This window comes from Aquarana catesbeiana, linkage group LG07 (assembly GCF_042186555.1).
Source record: "Aquarana catesbeiana isolate 2022-GZ linkage group LG07, ASM4218655v1, whole genome shotgun sequence".
Classification (NCBI taxonomy): Eukaryota; Metazoa; Chordata; class Amphibia; order Anura; family Ranidae; genus Aquarana; species Aquarana catesbeiana.
Genome location: NC_133330.1, coordinates 330837220 through 330862336, shown reverse-complemented (window position 1 = coordinate 330862336; position 25117 = coordinate 330837220).

Genomic DNA, 25117 nt, shown 5'->3' with positions numbered 1-25117 from the left:
TACGTATCGGCCTAAACTGAGGAAGAAACTAGTTTTTTTTATAAAAAATGTGGGATATTTATTATAGCAAAAACTTGTGTTTTTTTTCAAAATTGTCGCTCTTCTTTTGTTTATAGCGCAAAAAAATAAAAACCACAGAGGCGATCAAATACCACCAAAAGAAAGCTCTATTTGTGGGAAAAAAAGGACGTCAGTTTTGTTTGGGTTGTGACCTCCTCCCTTCTACTGAGGAAGCCCTGTTGGGGGCGTAACGAGTAGGAGTAAGGAGTGGAACCTGCCGATGCTGCCTTCACGCTGTATATCTGGGAACTAGCAAAAGTTTTTGGCTGGAGTTGGGATTTGAAAGAAAAGGGCAGCCACCTTAAATATTCAGTGCTTTAAGGAAGGAGGGATAAGATGTGACCTCCCATCTACTTAGGAAGCCCCATTGGGGGGCGTAACGTGTATAGGAGGGGAACATGCCAATGTTGCCATCACACTGTATATCTGGGAACTGGCAAAAGTTTTTGGCTGGAGTTGGGATTTCAAGGAAATGGGCATTCATCTCAAAATATCTGGTGCTTTAAGGGGAGGGGTGAGATGTGACCAGAATATAGATGTTAGTGTGTTTTTAGTAAAATAAATTGTAGACGGAGAGCACTATTAGTCTTCCTTTCTATTTCATGCTATTCCTATGATTTGCTTGTTGTGGAAGATGTCTTTTGGTGGAGTAATTACTGAATATAGATCTGAATTGTGTGCCCATATATGGATTAAGCTGTTTTGACCTTTTAGGAAGCTTTGAGGTAGACATTTGCAATTCATTTTGGTCCGAAAGTAAATTCGGAATAATTTTTGGTTACGATTGGTTAAATAGTAACGAATATTGTTGAAATTCGTTTTGCTAATGAATTCAAAATTGGCAGAACCATCCGAATTTGGTTGATCAAGTCGAAATATGATTGATCAATTCAAATTCTATGTGAAGATTAGCTGATTGTTAACCACTTACCGACCGGCTCCTGTACATATACATCGGCACTTTGAAGAGGGATATCTCGGTAACAGCAGCAGCTGCTGCCAAAGCCGTGGTATCCATCTTTACAGGAGCCGGTCGTGTTTCCGATAATGGTGGTCTCCCTGGCGGATTCGCCCCGAGATCACCGTTATCGGCGGCGGGAGGGATGCCACCCCCCTCCCGCCGCTCTCCCGCGCCCTTCGCCGCTTACCAGAGCCGTTGGTAGCGGCGGAGGAGATCGGGACCTGTCAGTTCCTCGGTCTGGAGACGAGTGAGGCTGAGATGGCGCCCACCCGTCTCCATACCATAGGACGGTGGAAGCAACGTCAGCTCCGCCCATATGTCTTAAAGGCTCATTTTTTTTTGTCATTTTTTTTTTGCACTTTAGTGTAAATATGAGATCTGAGGACTTTTTGACCCCAGATCTCATATTTAAGCGGACCTGTCATACTTTTTTCTATTACAAGGGATGTTTACATTCCTTGTAATAGGACTAAAAGTGATCCAATTTTTTTTTTTTAAAACAGTGAAAAAATAATTAAAATAAAGTAAAATAAATAAGAAAAAAAAACATTTTTTTTAAAAAGCGCCTTGTCCCGACGAACTCGCGTGCAGAAGTGAGCGCATACGTGAGTAGCGCCCGCATATGAAAACGGTGGTCAAACCACACATGTGAGATATTGCCGCGACCAGTAGAGCGAGAGCAATAATTCTAGTCCTAGAACTCCGCTGTAACACAAAACATGCAACCTGCAGAATTTTTTAAACGTCGCCTATGGAGATTTTTAAGGGTAAAAGTTTGACGCCATTCCACGAGCGGGCGCAATTTTCAAGCGTGACATGTTGGGTATCAATTTACTTAGCGTAACATTATATTTCACAATATAAAAAAAATTGGGCTAACTTTACTATTGTCTTATTTTTTTATTCAAAAAAAGTGAATTTTTTCCAAAAAAAGTGCGCTTAGAAGACCTCTGCGCAAATACGGTGCGAAAAAAGGTATTGCAATGACCGCCATTTTATGTTAGAAAAAAAATATATAATGTTTGAGGGTTCTAAGTTATTTTCTAGCAAAAAAACCTGTTTTAAACATGTAAACACCTAAAATCCAAAACGAGGCTAGTCCTTAAGTGGTTAAAGACTGGCCTGGGAAGCCCGCCGCCGTGTCCTTCACAACCAATGACTCATCAGCTGTCAGCGGGTTTCCTTTTCGGGTCTGGTATAGGGAACCCCACGCCAAAATTGAAAAAAATGGCGTGGGGCCCCCCCCCAAAATCCATACGAGACCCTTATCCAATCATGCAGCCCAGCAGGCCAGGAAAGGAGGGGGAAGAGCGCTCTGCTCTCCCACCCCAAGAGCCCCTTGTCCCCATGTTGATGGGGACAAGGGCCTCTTCCCTACCCTGGGTAGTGGTTGTGGGGGTCTGCGGGCGGGGGGCTTATCGGAATCTGAAAGCCCCCCTTGACAAGGGGACCCTCAGAACCTGCCCCCCCCTGCCCCAAAGCACCCCCCCCATTTTGAAGGCATGTGGCCTAGTATGGTTCAGGAGGGGGGCGCTCACTTGTCCTGGCCTGCCGGGCTGCATGCTCAGATATGTGTCTGGTATGGATTGTGGAGGGGACCCCACGCCGTTTTTTTTTTTTTTGTAATTTTGGCCTCCCTTAAAATCTATACTAGCCCCAAAGGGCCTGGTATGGATTGGGGGGGTGGATTGGGGGGAGGGTCCCCATGCCAAAATCACTAAAATAAATATAATGGCATGGGGCTCCCCTTAAAATCTATACCAGCACCGAAGGTCCTGGTATGGATTGTGGGGGAGGGGGACCCCACACAGTTTTTTCTGTAATTTCTATTGCCAGCTTCCTTTTATTCATCTGTCAACAGAAAAGCAGTTTGGGACTTTGTATGAGATGCATGCACCCATGCGACTCCATCCCTATATACAAACTCAAAAAGGGGGTTTTGGGACTTTAAATGAGAGATGTATACCATCACTTACCTTAATTATTTATCTACAACATTATACCATATGGTTATGTCTCTTTATAGATCACCATTGCATTTGTCCCTGAAGAGTTGGTATACCCCAATGAAACACATCGGGCCTACATAGATGCATGATGTCCATACAGATGATTTTATATGTTTTTTACATTGTTCCACTCAAGACTTTTAAACACCATCCAACCTTTCCAATGACCTATGTTGTGTAGGACTTGTCTTCACCCCATGATATGCCAAAGTACCATGGCTTCAATTTGTACATGTAGGTTTTAGCATGCCTTGCGTTTATGCGATCTTGTTTATGCACCATTTGCCATTGAGTATGCTGTATATGACCTCATAAGGTACGGTAAAATAAAATGTTCTTTGCAATGACTGCTTTTTGGTATACATCTCTCATTTAAAGTCATAGAAACACCCTTTTTGAATTCTGAAATGAATCAATGAAACAAAATTAGTAACATAACGAATCTATCTGAAACTAAACTAAACAGATTTTCCCGTTCTGCACGTCTACTTTGAGGTCCAATACAGAGCTGAATTGACTCCTCCCATAAAGCAGCAAATGAGAGTTCAAAGGGCATACATACAGCGGGGAGAACAAGTATTTGATACACTGACGATTTTGCAGGTTTTTCTAGTTACAAAGCATGTAGAGGTCTGTAATTTTTATCATAGGTACTCTTCAACTGTGAGAGACGGAATCTAAAACAAAAATCCAGAAAATCGCATTGTATGATTTTTAAATAATTAATTTGCATTTTATTGCATGACATAAGTGTTTGATCACCTACCAACCAGTGAATTCCGGCTCTCACAGACCTATTATTTTTTCTTTAAGAAGCCCTCCTGTTCTCCATTACCTATATTAACTGCACCTGTTTGAACTCGTTCCCTGTATAAAAGACACCTGTCCACACACTCAATCAATCAAACAGGCTCCAACCTCTCCGCAATGGCCAAGACCAGAGAGCTGTGTAAGGACACCAGGGATAAAATTGTAGACCTGCACAAGGCTGGGATGGGCTACAGGACAGTAGGCAAGCGGCTTGGCGAGATGGTAACAACTGTTGGCGCAATTATTAGAAAATGGAAGAAGATGACGGTCAATCTCCCTCGGTCTGGGGTTCCATGCAAGATCTCACCTCGTGGGGCATCAATGATCATGAGGAAGGTGAGGGATCAGCCCAGAACTACATGGCAGGACCTGGTCAATGACCTGAAGAGAGCTGGGACCGCAGTCTCAAAGAAAACCATTAGCAACACACTACGCCGTCATGGATTAAAATCCTGCAGCACACGCAAGGTCCCCCTGCTCAAGCCAGAGCATGTCCAGGCCCGTCTGAAGTTTGCCAATGACCATCTGGATGATCCAGAGGAGGAATGGGAGAAGGTCATGTGGTCTGATGAGACAAAAATAGAGCTTTTTGGTCTAAACTCCACTCGCCGTGTTTGGAGGAAGAAGAAGGATGAGTACAACCCCAAGAACACCATCCCAACCGTGAAGCATGGAGGTGGAAACATCATTCTTTGGGGATGCTTTTCTGCAAAGGGGGCAGGACGACTGCACCAGGATGGATGGGGCCATGTATCACGAGATCTTGGCCAACAACCTCCTTCCCTCAGTAAGAGCATTGAAGATGGGTCGTGGCTGGTCCTTCCAGCATGACAACAACCCAAAACACACAGCCAGGGCAATTAAGGAGCGGCTCCGTAAGAAGCATCTCAAGGTCCTGGAGTGGCCTAGTCAGTCTCCAGACCAGAAACCAATAGAAAATCTTTGGAGGGAGCTGAAAGTCCGTATGGCCCAGCGACAGCCCCAAAACCTGAAGGATCTGGAGAAGGTCTGTATGGGGGAGTGGGCCAAAATCCCTGCTGCAGTGTGTGCAAACCTGGTCAAGAACTACAGGAAACGTATGATCTCTGTAATTGGCCTGGCCGAGAAGGTTTTGACAATCTGTTTTACGCCCTTGGTGGCATCCACGCCTGCATATGGCGCACATGAATTGGGAATATGTGAGTATAGGACTTGTAGGTCAGACTAAGGACAGCAGGGAGTATGATAGAAGACACAATTACATTTTAAAGAGGCCCTGTTGCTTTGTCCTAAAGGCAACAAGGGTCTATTTTAAAACAGAAAACTGTCATTGGCATGGTTTTGGTTCCTTGGCTTCCTAGTCAAAATACTCACCCATGGCTAATGGTAGCATGGAGCCACATAAGCTCTCCTAGAGATATGCACATATTTAGTTATAATAGGCTAATAGCAGGGGCACAGTTTTTGAATAATGAGCTAATATGACAGGGGACACAAATGCAAGTGAACAGGCCCCCTTCCCCTAATAGAAACTGCATTGAGAGGCTGGTGGTAGAGCCTGTTCCCAGGGTATCCTGTCCGTTTCCACCAGACCGGAGTAATTCCAAATTATGCAAATGGTCTTTATTATGAAGGAAAGGAGCATGGGTCGGTGTAGAACGTTCATGCATCAGGAAAGGGCAGCTACTCCTGCAAGAAATATCACCAACAGCCCCGTCACCAGAAACATTACTTGAGCAGAACAAAGGGGCCCCCGGTCCCCGCAGCACAATATATTAACATATTTCCACATAATTAGTTTGTTTTCCAGTTGAAATCAGAAAAAGACTCGACGTTGCGTTCCCCGCCTCGGGACGCGGCGTACGGTAGGATCCTTGCGCGCGTCGCTTCATATGCTGAATAATTAGCAGGAATTAATCTGTTGAAATTACAGTTTTAAAATATTATGGATCTCATGAATAGTGTATGGGACAATCAGGGAAATTAAACCAGTGACAGAAACGTAGACAACCTCGTCGTTCGGAAGACTTCTGGCAGTCTAAGTTTTTAATCAGGGAAACCGGGAAGCTGGAGGGCTGAATGTGAATTGGTGGTCCAATCCTGTTCGGAGCTAGGGGGAGCAGGGGGGGGGGGGGGAGTCTTCTATAAAATATGCTTGATTAATATCCAAGTCAACCTCAGTACAAGAGGAGCGCGGGATAAGGAATAAACATCGCGGATCAAAAACGCCGCCGATTATTGTAACTGAAATCCTCGGCTCAAAAATGGTAACTGACAAGTGTAATGTGTCTGTGAGCGATGCCCAATATATATAAGAATACTAAAAAGAGAATTTTGGCCTCTGCAAATTTTGCCAAATAGAACACATAAAAAAAAAAAAAATAATAATAATAATAACCATTAAAAAAAAACCCAAGAAAATAAAAATAAAATTAAAAATAAATATAGATTTAAAAAAAACTATGATAAATATATTATTAAATTCTATATTATTATATAATTTAGGTTTTGGCCTTTGCATATTTTGCCAATTAGAACACATACAAAAATAAATAAAATTAACCAATGAAAAAAAAACTTCAAGAAAATAGAAATAGAAAAAAAAAATATATATATAGATTAAAAAAAAATTGAAAATAAAAATAGAATAAAAAATAAATATAAATTTAAAAAAAAACTATGATAAATATATTATTAAATTATATCTTATTATATAACTTAGGTTTTGGACTCTGCAAATTTTGCCAATTATAACACATAAAAAAATGAACCATTGAAAGAAAGCCTAAGAAAATAAAAACAGAATAAAAAATAAATATAAATTTAAAAAAAACTATGATAAATATATTATTAAATTATATCTTATTATATAACTTAGGTTTTGGACTCTGCAAATTTTGCCAATTAGAACACAAAAAAATGAACCATTGAAAGAAAGCCTAAGAAAATAAAAAATAAATATAAATTAAAAAAAAAAAAAAACTATTATAAATATATTATTAAATTATATATTATATAATATAGGTTTTGGCCTCTGCAAATTTGACCAATTAGAACACAAAAAACCCCAAGAAAATAAAAATAAAATAAAAAATAAATATAAATAAAAAAAAAAAAAAACCTATGATAAATATATTATTAAATTATATATTAATATTTAATATAGATTTTGGCCTCTGCAAATTTTACCAATTAAAAAAAAAAAAAAAAAAAAAATGGAGGAGGAGGGAGGGGAGGACAGGACCTTGAGCCACCAGGATGACACCCCACAATGGGCGGCACCTGGCGGTGCGGCCACCGCTACTGCGCATGCGCTATTATCGGCGCCTTATCGGCACTTTTTTTCTTTCGGCAGTATGCCGAAAACACAATTTTCCGCCGATATGTTTCGGCCGGCAAAATTTTGGTGCATCCCCAATTTTTTCTTTATTAACTATATTTGCAATAATTTTTATTATTATTATTACTATTATTATTAATACTCTTATATTTATACGGGATTTATATAGCGGCAATAGATTGCACAGCTCTTTACAACATGAGGGCAGACAGTACAGTTACAATACAATTCAATACAGGAGGGATCAGAGGTCTTAATTGTTAAAAAAAAATGATTAGCTTAAATCAATAACCCAGAATAAAATGTTATTGCTCAATTATTAAAAATCCTTCATTCTCTTATTCTCCTATTCTTAAAAAAATGTATTCTGCATTCGATTTCTGATATTATATGTTTTTCTTTCAAACGTTTAAATTGCATCATTGTATATACTATATTTAACGTATCACTTATTTAAAGACAATTTAAATATTATCATTTCCATAATACAATTCCTTTCAAAGACTGGGGAAAAAAAACAGAATCAAGTTGCCAGAACATTTCAGTTCAAATTGCTGTCTCTTCTCCAGCTAATGTATGAATAATTTTATTCAGTAACCTTGTTAAAGCAGAGCCGGCTTCTGCATCCCTCATGAAAAATGGCCGTTAGAGTTGGCTAAAACTTGAGTTTTAAAAAGGAGTAAATGGATGGGGTCCAGTGCATTGGCATGGCACCAGTCTTTAAAAATATAGAAGAAAAATGCAGATGGGGAAGTCACAGCCAGCTGGTATCAGAGGCGGCCAGGGAACGTGTCAAAATATTGGTGACTTTTTATATTTGTTCAGCAACAGCGAAAGGACCTGAGAAGCTCGTCTGCCGAATGCTTCAAGAGCTTTTTTTTTTTCTTTTTTTTTAATAGGATTTAGGATACAGTCTCACAGTCATTACAGGATTTTTTTTTTTTTTTTTTTATCATGAAGACAGATTCCAGACTAATTAAGAAACATTTATTTTATGAGTAGCAGTTTGAATCAAAGATAGCCAGTTAGCATTTTTTTTGCCTTTGCAATTTGGAGATCACTTAATTGGCAGCACAGTACCTGCCACCATTGTAAATGACGTGTCCTGTGCCTGCTCCGTGGATTGCAAGAAGTGAGGACATTTGTGAAAAATTCATCTTTGGAATCTGTTAGATAATGATGAGTTAAAGCCCAAGTCCATTTTAATTTTTTTTTTTTCATGTAGCCCCCTTGTCCTAAACAGGGGCTACTATGTCAATGTAGTTTTTGGTTGGGCTGTAGTTAATTCAGACTTATTGTATAGTTTTGTTCACCTGGTTTTTCCATAACCTTAAAGTGTTACTAAAGCCTAATTTTTATTATTTTTTAATTAAATAACAAACACGTTATACTTACCTGCTCTGTGTAATGGTTTTGCACAGAGCAGCCCCGATCCTCTTCTTCTGGGGTCCCCCTGCTGGCGCTCAAGGCCCCTCCTCTTCGGCAGGTGCTCCCACGGAAAGCCGCTTTCCATGGGGGGGGGCATCTGTGCACGCTCACTCCCGGCCCCGCCCCCACTCCCGTGTCACAGCTTTCTATTGACAGCAGCGGGAGCTGATGCTGCTTTTCATTTAGTCCATTATAATAAGTAATTATCAAACTATAGCCGCTGTAATCCAGCCCAAATCGCATATTACTTAATGTTTAAAGAAACTTTAAAAAACTTGTTTCCAGGGGTTAGGCAGCGCCATCTTAAGTATTGTTTTCTGAGTCCACAGTAGAGTGTATTTCCGCCCTTACATTGAGCACTTACTGTACTGTTAACCAAGCCTCCTTTTCAATCCAGCGTTTCTATGGCAACCCTGTTTCACTGCTCATAGCTGACGTATTTACTTGTGCCTATTATCTAGTGTTTGCCTGTGTCAGTCTTATCAGCTTCAGCTGATAAGGCTGCAGTAATCCTGTCCGATGCCCAAGTTTACACTGCATGTGATGTCACATGGTCACATGGGGTGTAGTAGGAAGCTCTGAGTGATTATGCAGTCTCGTGGGATTTCAGAGTTGTGCCGTAGGAAGATCTGATAATAGACAGCTAAGTACACAGAGTGTGCCGTAAATCAGGGGAGATCTGGGCATGCTCAGTGAAGTCATTCTAAAGAACAAAAAGGATTACAACAATACTAAGCAAGTAAGGTGATATCTACAAGCAATGCTCATTAGGGTTTTTTCTGCTGATTTACATGGGACAAAGTTGTCGGGAGAGTTTACAACCACATTAAGGCTTTAGAACCACCTTAAACAGGCTTGTGATTGCTCACTGTCACCAGTAGATGTCACTGGTATCACCGTTCATAGTATGAGATTTCACAAATAAAACTTTTATGAATATTTATGTTTCTTTACGACCAACCCAGTAGGAGGTTTTTGCCACTGGTGCATGCTGGGGGAGGATATACATATTTAGAGCAGGCCATGTGCTCTCTCTCTTTCCCTGGACTGAGGCTTAGGGAGGTACTTCTGGGTGGAGCTCTACTGTTAGGCCCAATAGTCTGTTTTGGGGCCAAATGTGTGCTGAAGTGGTCCTGAAGTTCTCCTGCTTGGTCTGGAGGAAGCTGTGCCAAGGAGGAGACCCATGGGGAGTCCCCTTGCTGGAGAGAGCCAGGAAGAAGTCTAGTCTCTCAGAAGGACCTGTTGACTCGCTTGGAGGTTGCAATGAGGGTGAAATGCTAGTCCGCCCCTGGCCTCTGGAGGTGCTATCCTGCCTTTGGCGATTCACAGGGGTACTACATTTAAAAAAAATGGATCCAAAAAATATAAATCCGGTTGTAATACTCACCTTCTTTGTGGTGTTGAACCCCCGCATATTCAACTATTCACTGATCCAGTGCTGTTCCTCTTCCAAGACAAATGGATAATTGGTAATTCAGGCGTCCAGCGTCCGAAAAGGGGCCAGACTCCTGAATAGGGGGTGGCTACAGCCGCCATGGATAGATTCATGCTATGCATGAATCTATCTATTCTACACAGAGGGGGCCACTGCCACCACTGCCCTACGGACTAAGACTTGGATGCCATTAAAGTTCATGTATGTGTAAAGGCAGGCGTCCCAATACTTTTGACAATATAGTGTATGTATTTCATTCCTGATCACCTGGAGTTGAGCTTTCAGCTTTACATCTAGATTGCGTTCTTCAATAAAATGAGTTTGTTCTCCTTTCCAAGAAACTTCCTGCCAGCAGCGTCACCTTATTTTCACCTTACGCCTCCAGCTTTCGAAATGTCCCCCCCTTGCAGCGCCATAACTTGCATTTGACCTTTCTGCTGCTTTAACACATCTCTTGACGGTCCCTGTCCGCAGGTAACGTGTCACCAGACGCCGCTTTTCCCCGAAACGTCACCTGAGCCAGCGCCGCGTCTCCGAAGGGGCTGGTATTTATCAATAAGACTCCGCCGAGAACAAAACAATTGTCCCCCTGTCATTTGTACGGAATCAGCCACTGACCTTAAGCCTCCGTCCCAGCGCAATGATCAGAAGCGATACCCGGGAAAAGTTTGATGCGCAGATATGCAAAACGGAGCTGAAATGTCAAATTTGCATACATTTCAAGTGACCCAGTGGTTTTCTAGCTGCGAGCGTTCTTTATAGGCTCATGACAATTGCAGCGTGGGGTAAGTGAGTCATTTCTCATGTCTGTGCAGCAGTCTTGTCACTGCTCGTTAGGCCGCACTTGTTGAAAGGATCAAAAATCTGAACGTCGCTGTCTCGGATTAACGGCGCACCTAATTGGATGCGACAGCCGCAGCTTATTTATATTGGGCTAGTAGATCCCGGAGCTGGTGAGGACAAAGAAAGCCTTACAGCACTCGTAATATGCATATTTAAATAGTTCATTATGCAAATTTGCCCTCTACCTGTCAATTAAGGGAAACGATAAACATAGGCATTTATATATGTTGTATGAGGGGCTATTTTTTTCTTTTAGCTATGCTTGGGTAGAAAGTCTTAAACTGTCTAATTTCTGAATATATCTCTTGAAGTTGAAGTGTATCTAAGGCCAAAACTTTTGGATAACATGGGGAAGGGCTAGAACTTTCGGTCAGGTTTCTATTGCCATCCCTGTGTCTCTGCTGGGGAGATTTATCTTCTTATTTTGTCCTGGCATCACGGAGAAGGAAAATCCCAAATTTTCGGTTGTCAATGGAGCAAGAAAGAAGAATTTTGGGTTGTCTTGGTCCAAGGAGTTCAGCCACAAAAGACTTGTTGTAGACCTGTGGGGAGGTGCAGCGCGGTGAGGCGGCAGTAAACACTCAGTCCAGTTTTGGTAACGGGAACTGTATTGAAGAAAAAGATCAATAAAAGCAGGACCACCTGACGGGAAGACAACCCGACTGGGCCGACTGGGCCCACTCACAGAATGCTGCAGATAAGAGTATAAATGTAGGTCTTGGGTGCACCGACAGCGTCTGGCTCGAGGGGTGGAATGTGGCCAGGACAGTCCAAACCCAATCGTGGAGGCTTCCAAGAAGGATGGCGTGTCCCTGCTGATTCCCTACTCATCTGGAACCTCTCCCTGCCGCTAATTATTGTCCCTGACAGACGGATGACCTGTCCCTACACTGCCCACACGCAAAATGTGTGCCAGGCCCGGGAGCCATGATCTAAAAAAGACTCTGCCTGAAACAAGATGGCCACCAGAGCCACATGGGGTGCCAGCATCCATACAGATAGATGTATCTGTGACCTAGAACAGGGATCTCCAAACTACAGCCCTCCAGCTGTTGTGGAATTACACATCCCATGAGGCATTGTAAAACTCTGACATTCATAGACATGACAAGGCATGATGGGAATTGTAGTTTCTGAACAACTGGGGGGGGGCATAGTTTGGAGAGCCCTGACCTAGGAAACCATAGAGGAAACATGTTCCTCTTGACTTCCTGTCCATCTGCAATGCTGCTGAGGTTTGGGTGCCACCTGCAGTGGGGAAAGCAGACTGCACCCGCCTATAGACCCATGGGGCAACTCAGAGTGTCCACCAGAAAATAAAAGAGGGGGAGACGAGGGGATCCCTTATTCTATAGTGGGTGACTCAAAAAAAAAAGATAATTTCCTCAAAAAAAGTTTTTGGAAGTTTAAAAGGAGAATGACCTACATCTGCTGAAGTTTTGGTGACCCTAAAAGGTTAGATGCATGCAAGCTTCCTTCTCAAGGTGGAGAATAACCGGTCTCCACACAGGATGGACAAAGATGCCATGAGGGTCCCAATCCTAGATCCTCTGCAGGATTCTCTGGCCAGTGCTGAATCAGGTAAATAGTAAGACCCCTGTAACATGGCCTACACCCACTTCATGAAAGTGCTGTGTCAGTCTTGGTAAAAGTACCCCAACCAGTGGCGGCTGGTGCTCAAAATTTTTTGGGGGGGGCAAACAAACTGAAAAATTCTGAAAAAACCCCATCAATTGCAGCCTCACTGTACCATTAATCGCAGCCACTGTGCCATCAAACACAGCCACTGTGCCCATCAATTGCCGCCACTGTGCCCATCAAACGCAGCCACTGTGCCATGTCAAATGCTCCCACTGTGCCATATCAAATGTTGCCACTGTGCCATGAAATGCTGCCACTGTGCCCCATCAAATACAGCCACTTTGCCCATCTTATGCAGTCACTGTGCCCATCTTATGCAGTCACTGTGCCCCATCAAATGCAGCCACTGTGCCCACCATATGCAGCCACCGTGCCCATTATATGCAGCTACTGTGACATCATATGCAGCCACTGTGCCCATCAAATGCAGCCACTGTGCCCATCAAATGCAGCCACTGTGCCATCAAATGCAGCCTCACTGTGCCATCAAATGCAGCCTCACTGTGCCCATCAAATGCAGCCTCACTGTGCCCATCAAATGCAGCCTCACTGTGCCCCATCAAACGCAGTCACTGTGCCATATCAAATGCTGCCAGTGTGCCCCCCACCACACTGACAGCTCCTCGAAGTCTTCAGCCCGCCTCCTCTTCCCGTCCTCTGCTATGATTGGACGCCTCATAGGCGTCCAATCACAGCACCTGTCGTTTCAGCCAATCAGATGACGGGTAACAGATCCGAGCACCTGATTGGCGGAGAGGCGGTTTAGTGTTAGGAAAGCGAATATTCATCTGCTTTTCTAACACAGCTGAGTGCCCTGAGAGCGCCCAGCATGGCACTCACAGATCACCTTTTTTGACGCCTATTAGAGCCTATGGCTCTAATCAGGTTCTTCAAAACCCCCCCCCGCCGCTGTAATTCAGGCGCCCAGCGCCCAAAATTTATTGGTGATAGAGGGGTGGCTGGAGAGAGGGGGCGGCGCCCGTGCTCCCTTATGGACACACCGCCACTGCCCCCAACCACACAACATACTTAAAGAGGCCCTGGGAATTTTATTCTCCCCCTTTATTTATTTTTCCTGGAGAAGAGACGCTTAAGAGGAGATATGATTACAATATACAAATATCTAAATGGTGATGTTACCATAGGGAAAAAATATTCAGTCTCACGTCGCCTAAGAAGACACATGGCACTCAACGAAGCTACATTGTAAATGAGAAGAGGTTCAACCTTAGACTGCATAATGGGTTCTTTTTACTGTTATGCCCTGTACACACGATCGGATTTTCCAACAACAAATGTTGGATGTGAGCTTGTTGTCGGAAAGTCCGATCGTGTGTAAGCTCCATAAAACATTTGTTGTCTGAATTTCCGCCAACAAATATTTGAGAGCAGGTTCTCAAATTTCCCAACAACAAGACTTGTCGGAAATTCCGAGCGTGTGTACACAATTCCGACGTACAAAAGTCCACGCATGCTCAGAATCAAGCAGAAGAGCCGCACTGGCTATTGAACTTAATTTTTCTTGGCTCGTCGTACGTGTTGTACGTCACCGCGTTCTTGACGTTCGAAATTTCTGACAACATTTGTGTGACAGTGTGTATGCAAGACAAGTTTGAGCCAACATCCTTCGGAAAAAAATCCACGGTTTTGTTGTCCGGAAAACCCTATCGTGTGTACATAGCCTTAGAGCGGTAAGCATGTGGAACTCCCTTCCACAACTGGGGGTGTCAGCAGGAAGCGTAGATAATTTTAAAAAAAACGTAGGTTTTTGTTTGACATGTGTCGCCCTTCCATGTGCTCCTTGCTGCAAAGGCAACTTATAGGTGGGGGCAGTGGCCATTTGTTTGTAATGTTGGAATACTGGTGAGGGGACGCACAGGACACCTTTGCTGCCATTGTGCTGTGTGTTGGGTGACCACCAGTGCGTCCCCTGTGCCTTTAAGGAGGGGTGGGCTCCATCCAGGCTCACCAGCCCATTATCTTCTCAAGACCTCCTACTCTTCTCAAGACCTCCTACTCTTCTCAAGACCTTCCGCTCTTCTCAAGACCTCCTACTCTCAAGCTCTCTCGTCTCCTCCTCCCATGCTTGTCTCCAGGAATTCTCCAGATCCTCACCCATCCTCTGGAACTCGCTACCTCCCCCTGTCCGGCTATCTCCTACTCTTGCTACCTTCAGTCGATCCCTGAAAACTCATCTCTTCAGGAAAGCCTATCATGTCTCCAACTAATCTTCTACCACTTCCATCAGCTCATTCCCCACAGTTACAACCTTTTGTACCGCCTGCCCCACCCTATTAGATTGCAAGCTCTTCTGAGCAGGGCCCTCTTAATCCTCTTGTATTTTATTGTATTATAACTGTATTGTCTCCTTTTTATATTGTAAAGCGCTGCGTAAACTGTTGGCGCTATATAAATCCTGTATAATAATAATAATAATAATATCTATCCATTATTATGTATGTGCTTCTACTATTGAGGCTCTCAAAGTTTTGAGTTAGGACTGCAGATAATGCTGGGGTTCCAGGAAGTGGCTCTGCAGCTTACGCATGTATTTGCAAATGTGTGCAAACTAAACCCTTCCCTGGAAAGAACTAAACTCAATCATTTGAAGAGATGTCCACACATTCTGTTGGCCATATAGGTAGGTGTAATGGTTAGGTGTCCACATACTTGGCAGCAGTGGCGTCGCTAGGGGGTGGCTTTTGGGGCTATAGCACCAAATATAAGGCCCATAGCCCCGAGTGTCTGCAGGGGTCCCCAAGGGGAGGGGAGGCTCTCTGGGGACCCTGATGTAAGTGGGGGGCTCTCTGGGGACCCTGATTTTAAGGGAGAGGCTCTCTGGGGACCCTGATTTAAGGGGGAGGCTCTCTGGGGACCCTAATGTAAGGGGGGCTTTCTGGGTGCCCTGATGCAAGGGGGGCTCTCTGGGGACCCTGATGCAAGGGGGGGTCTCTGGGGACCCTGATGTAGGGGGGGTTCTCTGGGGAACCTGATGTAAGGGGGGGGCTCTCTGGGGTCTCTGATGTAAGGGGGGGCTCTCTGGGGACCCTGATGTAAGGGGGGGCTCTCTGGGGACCCTGATGTAAGAGGGGGTTCTCTGGGGGCCCTGATGTAAGGGGGGGCTCTCTGGGGTCTCTGATGTAAGGGGGGGCTCTCTGGGGGCCCTGATGTAAGGGGGGGCTCTCTGGGGACCCTGATGTAAGGGGGGGGGCTTTCTGGGGATTTATACACACACACGTGTATATTACTGTATATACATGTGTATACCCACCCAAGCGTATGACTTTTCTTACTACGCTGCTATGGGCTCTAGCCCCAGATCTTTTGTAGACCCAGCAACGCCCCTGCTTGGCAGTATATTTTAGCTGGGTGAGGAACATGTCAACAGCCTAAAGAATTGAACAAATCTGCTACAGGATGCTGAGGATCAGTGAGAAAAGTATCCCCAGGAGACAATGACTATATATAGGCTGCAAAAGCAGGTTGTGAGCCTTCTGCTTCTATGAGCAAGCTCCAAGATTCAGACAAATAAAACAAGCAATATTCCAACTTATCGGGCTGCAGCCCCATTCTATCCCACCAGAAAGTACCGATTAGACTGGACGGAGAAAACCTCCATCACCATCTCTGAATGATCATATTCCAAAAAAAAAGAGAAATCTTCATAGCAGTGAAGGAACTCTATCCAACTAATTTCACTATGTATCTATACATCATTTATATATTTTTTAATATATATTTTTTTCAGAATTCTGTTCTATCAGAAAGTAATTTTCACCTAATTTGTATCTCTAGTCATACTTTTTCTTTTAGATTTGGACAATATAAAGGATGTTTAGAACCTCTGTCAGGTTTTTATTGATATCCCCACCGGGAAGATTCATGGTTGTCCCGGTGACCATCGTCAGTGGTTGTCATGCTCCGCACAGCAAATCCTGGAAAACAGAAAGTCGACCCACAGGTAGAGACTGGAAGCGAAGCAACACCCCACTGTGATGTTGAATCCAGTCAAAGAGCAGATTTGTAGTCCAGGCAGGCAGAGAAGGTTCAGGATGGAGGCCACAGGCCAAGATTGGTACTAAGATAAACACAATCAGAAGGAACAAAGCTTTAGAAAGGACTGAAAACAGAGTCAAGCTTGGCTAAAGAACAGGAAGGAGGAAGGGGTTTAAATAGGGAGGAGAATGGTGTGAGTCAAAAAAAAAGTTTTGCTTGTAGATACCGTACACTTTAAAACCCAAAAGAGTAAAACAAAAGTTTGTAAAAAAAAAAAAAAGGCACCAATGATCAAAAATAGCCATGTTGAAGATTAATCTACTTTATATTGATGAATATATAGCTTATTGATTCACTAGAAACTACTGACTTCACTGAGAATGAAGCCTATCCATTCACTAGAGACCAGTGACATCACAGAGAATGAAGCCTATCCATTCACTAGAGACCAGTGACATCACTGAGAATGCAGCCTATCCATTCACTAGAGATCGATGACATCACTGAGAATGCAGCCTATCCATTCACTAGAGACCGGTGACATCACAGAGAATGCAGCCTATCCATTCACTAGAGATCGATGACATCACTGAGAATGCAGCCTATCCATTCACTAGAGACCAGTGACATCACTGAGAATACAGCCTATCCATTCACTAGAGACCGATGACATCACTGAGAATGCAACCTGTCCATTCACTAGAGACCGGTGACATCACTGAGAATGCAGCCTATCCATTCACTAGAGATCGATGACATCACTGAGAATGCAGCCTATCCATTCACTAGAGACCGATGACATCACTGAGAATGCAGCCTATCCATTCACTAGAGACCGGTGACATCACTGAGAATGCAGCCTATCCATTCACTAGAAACTGGTGACATCACTGAGAATGCAGCCTATCCATTCACTAGAAACTGGTGACATCACTGAGATAGCAGCCTATTCATTCACTAGAACTGATGAAATCAATGACATCATAGCCTATCTATCCATTGGCTGTAGTTTTGGAAGTTTAATGTTTCATTCATAGCACTCTCTCTGATCCCTTTACTATCATGTCATTTGGGGTTAAATATTCTAACAGATTTTTAACTACATATAAAACATGAACTTTTACTTTCTTCATTCCTCTTGGCTTGGCTGTGATTCAGCGCCGGTGCCGGTAGAGTGTTCTTTTGTTTAAACATCAAAAAGAATAAAGTAAAAGTGATTTGCTTCCGACCACAACACCTGACAGGTCTGGCTGCTAACCTCGAGCCCGGGCGTTCCATTTCACATTCACAGCATATGTCGGTGCCATCCTCGGCACACAATGTGCATACAAGAGCAGAGCAATACCCACCTGTGTGATGTTCAGACGTCCCCCGCTGGGAATACTCTCAGCAGTCGGCGGTGCCGATTCCACGCACACATCTCTTTCCAACCTGAGAGAAAAAAAATCCACGTTAAAACTTCTGAAGTTTGAATGAAAAGAGATTTATGAGACACAAGTAGTAGAAAGGTGCCAGGAGCCTCACGTTGTATCCCCAGTCATGCACACAGTAGGTCTAATTTACTAAAACAAAAGCGTGTATAATCACTACAATGAAATGTTACTTTCTCTAATGTTTTTGGGTCTAATTACCGCCATTAGCAGATTAAAATACTTATACCATATACAGTATCTCACAAAATTAAGTACACCCCTCACATTTTTGTAAATATTTTATTCTATCTTTTCACGTGACAACACTGAAGAAATGACATTTTGCTACAATGTAAAGTAGTGAGTGTACAGCTTGTATAACAGTGTAAATTTGCTGTCCCCTCAAAATAACTCAACACACAGCCATTAATGTCTGTGGCAACAAAAGTGAGTACACCCCTAAGTGAAAATGTCCAAATTGGGCCCAATTAGCCATTTTCCCTCCCCGGTATTATGTGACTCGTTAGTGTTACAAGGTCTCAGGTGTGAATGGGGAGCAGGTGTGTTAAATTTGGTGTTATTGCTCTCACTCTCTCATACTGGTCACTGGCAGTTCAACATGGCACCTCATGGCAAAGAACTCTCTAAGGATCTGATAAAAAGAATTGTTGCTCTACATAAAGATGGCCTAGGCTATAAGAAGATTGCCAAGACCCTGAAACTGAGCTGCAGCACGGTGGCCAAGAGCATACAGCGGTATAACAGAACAGGTTCCACTCAGAACAGGCCTCATCATGGTCGTCCAAAGAAGTTGAGGGCACGTGCTCAGCGTCATATCCAGAGGTTGTCTTTGGGAAACAGATGTATGAGTGCTGCCAGCATTGCTGCAGAGGTTGAAGGGGTGGGGGGATCAGCCTGTCAGTGCTCAGACCATACGCCGCACGCTGCATCAAATTGGTCTGCATGGCTGTCGTCCCAGAAGGAAGCCACTTCTAGAGATGATGCACAAGAAAGCCCACAAACAGTTTGCTGAAGACAAGCAGACTAAGGACATGGATTACTGGAACCATGTCCTGTGGTCTGATGAGACCAAGATAAACTTATTTGGTTCAGATGGTGTCAAGCGTGTGTGGCGGCAACCAGGTGAGGAGTACAAAGACAAGTGTGTCTTGTCTACAGTCAAGCATGGTGGTGGGAGTGTCATGGTCTGGGGCTGCATGAGTGCTGCCGGCACTGGGGAGGTACAGATCATTGAGGGAACCATGAATGCCAACATGTACTGTGACATACTGAAGCAGAGCATGACCCCCTCCCTTCAGAGACTGGGCCGCAGGGCAGTATTCCAACATGATAACGACCCCAAAACACACCTCCAAGATGACCACTGCCTTGCTAAAGAAGCTGATGGTAAAGGTTGATGGACTGGCCAAGCATGTCTCCAGACCTAAACCCTTCTGAGCATCTGTGGGGCATCCTCAAATGGAAGGTGGAGGAGCGCAAGGTCTCTAACATCCACCAGCTCTGTGATGTCATCATGGAGGAGGGGAAGAGGACTCCAGTGACAACCTGTGAAGCTCTGGTGAACTCCATGCCAAAGAGGGTTAAGGCAGTGCTGGAAAATAATGGTGGCCACACAAAATATTGACACTTTGGGTCCAATTTGGACATTTTCACTTAGGGGTGTACTCACTTTTGTCGCCAGCGGTTTAGACATTAATGGCTGTGTGTTGAGTTATTTTGAGGGGACAGAAAATTTACACTGTTATACAAGCTGTACACTCACTACTTTATATTGTAGCAAACTGTAAAAGCTCTCTACCAATGATGGGGCTCTATTCCTTCCACTGACACCAATGATGGGGCACTATTCCTCCCACCAGTGTCGGCTGGTGGGTTTTCTTTTAGGGGGAGGGGCGGCAAACAACAACCCCCTCCGTCCTGAGCGGCTGGCACCACCTCCTTCCCCCTGTCTGGTGGTTGGTACGGCACTTACCCCATCTAGGCGGGTAGCCTGCAGCGGCTCCATGTCCTCTCCTCCATCTGCGGCTTCCAGTGTGTGGCTCCTCCCCTCCTCCTAGGCGTCCAATAGAATGGCCTGTCCTTTCAGCCAATGGGGTAACGGGTCTCAAAACCCACTTCCTGATTGGCCAGGAGGAGGATCGTTGTTACAACAGTGAATATTCATTCGCTGTTGTATGTTGTAACACACCTGGGTGGGCTCCGTTCGCATTCTCTGCGCCCCGAGCCCACCCTATTTTGAAGCCTATTAGAGCCTCTGGGAGGGGGGGCACCCCCCGTGTGCCCTTAATGGATGGGCCGCCCCTCCCTCCCACTTACACCAATGATGGGGCACTATTCCTCCCACCGATACCAATTATCGGGCACTATTCCTCCCACTGACACCAATGATGGGGCACTATTCCTCCCACTGACACCAATGATGGGGCACTATTCCTCCCACTGACACCAATGATGGGGCACAATTCCCCCTTTAAAACCAACAATGGCACACAGTTTACCCTCCCAGACACAGTCTGGCCCCCCTAAAGGCTGAGGCGATCCGAGCTAGAAGTGTGGGCCAAATGTGGCAGTGAAAGGGGGGGGGGACATTGCAAACACGTGGAACTTCCCCTTTTTGGTGGAGCTCCGCTTTAATGTTGCATCGCTGGGGGTAACTAAGCTGGTTACCGTTTTTCCTGACATTTTTAGCAAGGTTACTGCCCCCTACAGGTCATACCATGTAAAAAAAAAGCGCTCTCTTAGTGACCTAGAGAGCTCGGCCTGGGGAAATATTGCCCAAATGTAGCTGTTACTCTACTGAGGTGGATCACCCCCTTGGAGGAGGTGATGGGAGCCCAGTCAGGGATGCCCAATGGGGTTCCGGGGCCTGCTGACCCTTATGAACTTAAAAATGCCAGTGCTGGACTTTATGCCTTTGTGGATAACTGCCAATTATGGACTCTTAGGCTCGATTCACATCTATGCATGTTGCTTTTGAGCTTTTCTGCAGTGTTTTTTGTGATGCTTGCCACGTTTTTGAGCAGCGTTTTTGTAGTGTTTTTACAGCGTTTTGCAGTGTTTTTGCCGCGTTTTGCGTTTTTTTTTACAGTTTTTTTTAGACTGTATACAGTTTAAAAAAAAAAAAACACCAAAAACGCAAAACGCATCACAAACGCTGTAAAAACGCTGCAAAAACGCTGCAAAAAATGCTGCACTTGCGTTTTTGATGCTGGTCCATTGAATCCTATTACATGCAAAATGCTGCATTTTGCATGAAAAAAAGTCCCTGACCCTTTCCAAAAATGCAGAGGTACAAAAAGGCATTGATGTGAACATGTTCCATAGGAACCCATGTTAAAAAATTCCCGTGCATTTCTGCAAAATGCAAAATGCATCAAAAAACGCGCTAGTGTGAATGGAGCCTAAGGCAGTGTTTCTCAACTCCAGTCCTCAAGGCCCCCCAACGGGTCATGTTTTCAGGCTTTCCATTATTTTGCACAGGTGATTTGATCAGTTTCACTGCCTAAGGCTCGATTCACACCTATGCATGTTGCTTTTGAGCGTTTTTGGAGGTTTTTTTTTCATGCTTGCCACGTTTTTGCGGCGTTTTTGCGGCGTTTTTGCCGCGTTTTTGCCGCGATTTGCGTTTTGCGTTTTTTTTTTTTTGTCATTTTTTTTTTACAGTCTTAAAAAAAAATTACAAAAAAAAAAAAAAAAACGGCAAAAACGCATCAAAAACGCTGCAAAAACGCTGCAAAAACGCAGCACTTGCGTTTTTGATGCTTGTCCATTGAAAACCATTACATGCAAAACGCTGCTTTTTGCATGCAAAAAAGTCCCCGACCCTTTCCAAAAACGCTGAGATACAAAAAAGCATTGATGTGAACATGTTCCATAGGAACCCATGTTAAAAAATTCCCGTGCATTTCTGCAAAATGCAAAATGCATCAAAAAACGCGCTAGTGTGAATGGGGCCTAATGCCGCGTACACACGACCGGACTTTCTGGCAGAAAAGGTCAGACGGAATCATGCCGTCGGACATTCCGATCGTGTGTGGGCTTCATCGGACCTTTTCTTTTGAAAATTCTGAGTTACCCTTTAAGTTGCTGATCACTGCCATTACTAGTATGAAAAAAAAATATACCATGTATACCATTGTTTGTAGACACTATAACTTTCATGCAAACCAATCAATATCCACTTATTGGGATTTTTTCTACCAAAAGACATGTAGCAAAATACATTTTGGCCTTAATTATGAAAAAAATTTGATTTTTTAAATTATTATTATTTTATTGGATATGTTTTATAGCAGAAAGTAAAAAGATTTGTTTTTTTTTTTTTTTTTTTCAAAATGTTCGATCTTTATTTGCCATTACTAATATGAAAAAACAAATCTCGTATATACCATTGTTTGTAGACACTATAGTGCAAACCAATCAATATACATTTATTGTTTTTTTTCTTTCTACCAAAGACATGTAGCAGAATACATTTTTGCCTTAATTATGAAAAAAAATAGATTTTTTTTATTTTTTATTTTTTTTTTTATTGGATATCTTTTATAGCAGAAAGTAAAAAAATATTGTTTTTTTTTTTTTTCCCCAAAATGTTCAATCTCTTTTTGCCATTACTCGTTTGAAAAAAAAAATGTTTGTATATACCATTGTTTGTAAACACTATAACTTTCATGCAAACCAATCAATATCCACTTATTGGGATTTTTACTATCAAAGACAAGTAGCAGAAAACATTTTGGCCTTAATTATGAAACAAATTTGATTTTTGTTTTTTTATTATTATTTTATTGGATATGTTTTTATGTTTTGTAGCGGAAAGTAAAAAACTATTGTTTTTTTTTTTTTAATGTTCGATCATTTTTGTGTATATATATATATATATATATATATATATATACATACACACACAGTGGGGACAGAAAGTATTCAGACCCCCTTAAATTTTTCACTCTTTGTTATATTGCAGCCATTTGCTAAAATCATTTAAGTTCATTTTTTTCCTCATTAATGTACACACAGCACCCCATATTGTACACACAGCACCCCATATTGTACACACAGCCCCCCATATTGTACACCCCATAGCACCCCATATTGACATAAAAACACAGAATTGTTGACATTTTTGCAGATTTATTAAAAAAGAAAAACTGAAATATCACATGGTCCTAAGTATTCAGACCCTTTGCTCAGTATTTAGTAGAAGCTCCTTTTGATCTAATACAGTCATGAGTCTTTTTGGGAAAGATGCAACAAGTTTTTCACATCTGGATTTGGGGATCCTCTGCCATTCCTCCTTGCAGATCCTCTCCAGTTCTGTCAGGTTGGATGGTAAACGTTGGTGGACGGCCATTTTTAGGTCTCTCCAGAGATGCTCAATTGGGTTTAAGTCAGGGCTCTGGCTGGGCCATTCAAGAACAGTCACGGAGTTGTTGTGAGGCCACTCCTTCGTTATTTTAGCTGTGTGCTTAGGGTCATTGTCTTGTTGGAAGGTAAACCTTCGGCCCAGTCTGAGGTCCTGAGCACTCTGGAGAAGGTTTTCGTCCAGGATATCCCTGTACTTTGCCCAGTGGCGTCACTAGGGTTGGTGTCACCTGGTGCGGTAGAACATGGTGTCACCCCCCCCACACACACACACACACACCTCACCCTGGGCTCGGGCTGGCAGTGGACACCAGGACACCCCCCCCCCGCACCTGTTCCGAATCTGGGTGCCGGGCAGCAGCTGGAGTCTGGAGAGGAGGGCAGCTTCACGGCGTGCAGCTGCCGCGCTGCCCAGCCCAGGCGGAGATACTAGTAGTGTGAGTAGTGACGTCATCATCATGTCTGCAGTGCAGAGATGTGACAGGCTGAGGCTTGCTGGCTCAGTAGGGTAGGGAGGGGGAAGAAGAAGGAGGACACACTCACACAGTGACACGCCAGGCGCGGCCACGGCGCTGGAGGTGTGTTGTTCCAGCCCAGCAGGCTGTGGCGTGAACGGGTCAGCTGAAAAAAAAAAAAAATACCAGGGCTTTCCTCACCGTCGGGAGGGTGTCACCCCTCTAGCGGGTGTCACCCGGGTGTGGACCGCACCCCCCCCCGCGCAACGCCTCTGCACTGGTTTAAGAATTGCTGCTTCTACAGGAGTTTTGTGTTCTGCCTACAGAAGCAGCTCAATGTTATCCAATGGCTCCATGCACACTGGGCTTAAAAAAAACATCTGTTCTCTCAGGAGTAAAAATTGCTCATATAGAATATTTTTTGGACAAAGTTTAGACGAGTTTAGGAGTTTGATGTTTTTTCTGCCTCCAAGCTCCAATCAGAAACATAAACCAGAAGGATTTTTTTCTGCATCTAAAGCGTTAAACTCAAAATATGCCTCTACCTCCTAATGTACGTGGACACATAGGACACATGATAGAGAACATTGGAGAACATTGAGTTTCTTCTACAGGCAGAACACAGCACCTGTAGAAGCAACGTTTTTTTAATCCAGTATGCATGGAGCCGCTCAGCGTTTACAGGCAGGAAAAAAAACCTTCTGGTATGCGATTTTTGATTGTAGCAAACTGGCAGAAAAAAAACACTGCTCTCTTAAACTTGCTGCGTACAAAAATGTTCTATATGAACATTTTTTTTTAATTTGTGCCAAGGGTACTGACCTTTTTTAAGCCCAGTCTGCATGGAGCCTTAGCCTATATATATATAACAAAAAGTTACTCTACATTAATGTTTCATTTCCCCCGAGAAAGGCCAGCTTATTCATAATAGAACAAATACGTATGTGGGTGGTGTGTGTGTATATATATATATATAGGGGCTGATTCATTAACCCCTTCCCGCCGACCGTACGCAGATATGCGTACTCGGCTTTCCGGGGTTATACCAGGATGATGCCCGCAGCTGCAGGCATCATCCCGGTACCGTTGTTTACAGCGGGCGATCGGCTACCCGAGTATAACAACCGATGCGGCTAAAAGCCGCTCGGTTGTTATACCGGAGGAGCGGGAGGGGACATCCCCCCCTCCCGCCGCCTCCCGCAACTGTTACCGGGCCTTTGACCTCATGATTTTCATTTGCTCTGACATGCACTGTGAGCTGTAAGGTCTTATATAGACAGGTGTGTGGCTTTCCTAATCAAGTCCAATCAGTATAATCAAACACAGCTGGACTCAAATGAAGGTGTAGAACCATCTCAAGGAT